The sequence below is a fragment of the Brassica oleracea genome, chromosome C8, assembly GCF_000695525.1.
Source record: "Brassica oleracea var. oleracea cultivar TO1000 chromosome C8, BOL, whole genome shotgun sequence".
In the NCBI taxonomy this organism is placed as follows: domain Eukaryota; kingdom Viridiplantae; phylum Streptophyta; class Magnoliopsida; order Brassicales; family Brassicaceae; genus Brassica; species Brassica oleracea.
This window is the reverse complement of record NC_027755.1, coordinates 20,236,398-20,240,916: the sequence shown is the minus strand read 5'-3', so window position 1 is coordinate 20,240,916 and position 4,519 is coordinate 20,236,398.

Genomic DNA, 4,519 nt, shown 5'->3' with positions numbered 1-4,519 from the left:
AGGATGAAAATAGCATAACACTAATCAAACTAATTTCGATTTGCAAGAGATAGAAATGCAGGTTAACATGGCAAAATAAAAATATATATAAATGGATTAAAACTCAATTTTGGGACGATAAACAATTTAATATAAATAGTTTTTTTAATAAATTAAAATCATGTGTTTATATATTAACTATTAAAATTTTGAGAACCTAATTAGTGTTAATGTTTCACTTGATTATGCATAAAACAGACACATCCAAATGATGAAAATATTCAAGATTATATACAAAAACATATGTAATAATTACTTTTCAAAAGTATCATACAAATTTAGTTTGCAGCTGGTTATCTTCATGAAGAATACATACACTTTCATAATATTTTTAGGACGTCTCCACGTTTGGTTTCGTCGGAATGATTACGCCAGTGCAAATTCTTACATGCATTTAAGGGGTGTATTCAACTGAGAGTTTTAGGTGATTTGTATTAAAATGATAAATCTACCGGTATTCAAACATGAATTTTAAAAACTCATTTAAAATCCACTGTTATTGAACTTAACATTTCGTAGAGTACCCTAAAATCCACTGTTATTAAAAATATTTTAAATTGTGGATTTTTAAAGTTTTCAGGTGATTTTAGGGTGTTTGGATGGAATTTCTTAGTTAAAAAAATTAAAACTCAAATCTCATGGTTTTAGGCCCTGTTCGGGAACGCGCTAGGCGCTAGTCGGGCGGTCGGGTTGGGCCTAGCGCCTAAAGAGAAAATCGGGGATTAATCGAAAATTGTGCGGACAGAATTTTTAGATGGTTTACTATGTTATAAAACATGTTAATCTTTAATTGTGTATAACATTAATACATTTTCATGTTTAAGATTGTATAAAACACACAAATAGAATATATAAACTTAATATAGTGTAATTTTCATCAAAATTATGAATATAAATGATATTTATAAAATTTTAGATCAAATAAACAAATAAAAAATTATTTAAAAAAAAAAAAAAAATAGATTAGGCGGCCGCCTAGGCGGCTAGGCGGTCATTTAGGCGGTCATTTAGGCGGTCTAGGTGGAAAAAAATGGATATCCGATTTTTAAACCGATTTGGCATAAATCGGGGCGGAAGAGTGACGCGTAGCTCCTAGGCGGCTAGGCGGCCAATTTTTAGAACATGGGTTTTAGGTTATATATATTCTAGAGTGGTTAAACAAAAATCACCTAAATCTCTGCAACTTATTGAAATCATAAAACTTCATTAAAAATCAAATCACCTAAAATGTTATATTGAATACACCCCCCTAAGTGTAGATACATATTTTTATATTATGTGAATTTTGGAAAAACAAAAAAAAAAATCATAGAAAAAACTAAATATCCTTTTGTGATGTTTATGCTGTTGATTTGACATAGAAAAAAACTAAACTAAATATCATAGAAAAACTAAATATCAATGAAGGTTAATTTTCCAAGATTTACTTTTGGAAAACTTTGGTTCCAATTTTTGTTTACCAAAAGTATATATATATATATATATTTGTGATCAGAAATAATTACTTTCACATTTAATGGAAAAACCTATTATAGTTTAAAGAGTTTTTTTGTTCCTAGGACTAAATTACTGAATCACATTGCATAACGTATATATATTTGATATTTCAATCTTAAGACAAAAAATTGAAATATTTACTCATGGGTGGGACAAGCTCTTCTATTCCGGTTCATGGTTTCTCTTGGCTATATGGTTCATCCGGGGGAGAGATTGAGCATCAAGAAATAGTGAATGGTCTTATCAATATACAAATGTATAACTCTCCAGGAATTTCAATTGCGCTTATATTCATCATTGTAGGAACATTCTAGCCAATTTTGATTTAGAGAGGAACGATTCCCTTGTCTGAGAACCGCCATTCCCGAGGAACGCCTCCCCACATTGAGAATCTTGATAACTCCAAATTCAGAAGTGAGCGAATCCCATAGCTCTCTTCTTTCCCCCTTTTCACCTTTAATTGGTGAAAATATAAAATCTGATGTGAATAGAAGAAAAAGAAAAAAGAAAGATAGGTGGACAATTTGACTATAGTATAGGTCAGATGTTTTTGTGAGCAGTAAGCAGCGGATCTCCCCTTCTTTTGGGAAAGCAGGTGGCCGCGGGCGGGAATCGAAGTGGGGGACCTCTCTACCATAGCTGAACGAGAAATAAGTGTTTTCGCTCCCCACCATAACAAAATGTTTCTGAAATTGGTTTAGGACAAATTTCAGTGCTTAGCCCAAATTAGGGCATCAGATGTCTCTTTATATAGATGATTTCTTCAAGTCAAATTACAATTAAGCCCTTGAGCTAATACATACGACACAACTAACAGTATAACCTAGATACACTAAGACTCCCCCTCAATCGGAGAAAGGTGGAAGGATGCGATTTCCTCTTTTTTGTTTATTAATTTGATTTTTTCCATCAGACATTCTTCCTTGTGCGATTCTTATCTTCTATTTATTGGAAAAGGGACTCGCGCAATGGGTCTTTTTTCTTCTTTGTCAGCTAATAACATACTATCTTTTTTGCTTCTTTTTGGAGGAACGCCCCCAAAAATCCCTTTGTCCCTTTATCATTCTGAGTGTTTATTTTTGGTTTCTAGGAAAAGGCTATTATGGTGAAGATTTTCTGCGCAAACCGGCGCAGCCAACCGCCATGGTGTCGGGTGCTTGCATCATTTTCCTTTGCTTTAAGAGACGAGGAAAACTTCCCTTTTTCCGTTTTTCATTTATTTTCTATCGAGTACTGGTATAGGGGTTTTTTCGATAGCTTCGGCGCCGGGAGGAGAGAACATATCATGCCCCATTCCCTTTGTTTTTCTAGCCTGTCATTTATTTATTTTTTGGGGTTTATTCCTTTTTCAAAGGAATATCCGGGCGGAACGACAACCTTTGGTCCCCTTACTCTTTGGAGCATTGCTCTTTTTTCTTCCTTACTTTCCAAACCTGGAATGGCTAGAAGGGTGGATCGAGGGACTCGACCTCTTTCTTCTTTTATTGGGAATTCTTCTATTTGTGTGCGGCGAGGAAAAGAAATGACAAGAATATGGATAGGTTTAAACTTTGGAGTTGGCTTATAGAAAGATGGACAGTAAGGATCGCGTCATTTTTGTTGCTTAGTGATGAAGGTGGAGGCTGACATGGTCTATCTGTTATATAGCATTTTTTCGGTGTGTCAAGGGGTGTTCCTATTTCTGATTTGGCTAGAGAGGAGCCAAAGTAAGACAGTGAAAGAGTGTAACTGTCGTTTTCACGTACCGAAAGGCAGGCCCTTGTATCATGCTTAGTTTGCTTTCGTTTGGCTTGCTTCCATGATATAAGGGGAAGGGGAGTGGTGAGGAGGGCCCCTTCAAGGAGACTACTTTACTAGCTTGAATTCATTCAAAGTACAGGAACTGCTTTAACAAAAGGGCTCGAACTACATGGATCTGAGACCTTCTTCCTTTAGTCTGGGAGGTAGATTATGTAGGTGACAACCTTTAATAGGTTGTTTCGATCCAAAAGAGCAAAATAATCGAGGAGTAGTATGCCTGGTAAGAACCTTCTCAAGTAGAGAAATATCATTTTTTATAAGAAAGATGCTAAGGCCGATATTCCTGACGTTAAGAATCTCCTCTTATGCACCCAATAAGGACCACTTAGTGCATTGCTAATGACCACTGGAGAAGATCTTTTGCCTCTGCTCCTTGATAGAGCCGCTCAAGGAGTTGCTTCTTTTACCACTTTACTATTTTTGCTTCTTTGCCAATCGAAAGAGGAAGAGATTGCCATACTGTTAAGGATACATTGTCCATGTCTCTTCTCTATGAAGGCTGTTCCTATTCATATTCAAATTGTTAGATAGCTTCTATCTTTCAGTTTATATCTTTGGTTCTCGAGGTTCTCAAGTTTCAATCCAGATGTAATGGATTGTATTTCAACCTCGGGATAATAACTATATGGGTAAATTGCTTGACGATCTATCCAAAAGGAGCCGTGTCCATGCGGTTTTCCTCTCTCGCATAGAGCCAACCTTACTCTATGTGCTGTCCTGGGTGGGCTACCATCCTTTTCTAATCCACTACTTTACATGTTAGCTCGTCTTCGTCTTTGCGTCTGTCGATTCAATTGATGTTGCTCGTCTGTCAGGATTGCTCGACGTGGATCCCTGTTTTTATTCCTAGTTCCACCTTCTTGACATAGTTTCCGTCTCTTGAATACCAACTTTCTGCAGGGGTGGATTGAGCGGTGGCAACGTCCGAAAGGTATGATTTTGTAGTAGATGGCCCCTTCCCTTCCTGAAACGGCTTAAGAGCGCCTCGCCTTGGTCGGCGAGAAGAAAGATGGCGAGAAGAAAGATAGAAACTCGATTGAAAGGAGAGGTACGGATCGAGCGTAAAAGGATTCAATCCGCTTTGCAGCAAATACACAGATGTTCTTCCCTCTCCGTCGAGTACCTTCCGTCCTTCATCAAATACTTAATGAGTTCGCCCAGAAAGAGGGTGGAATACTATTTA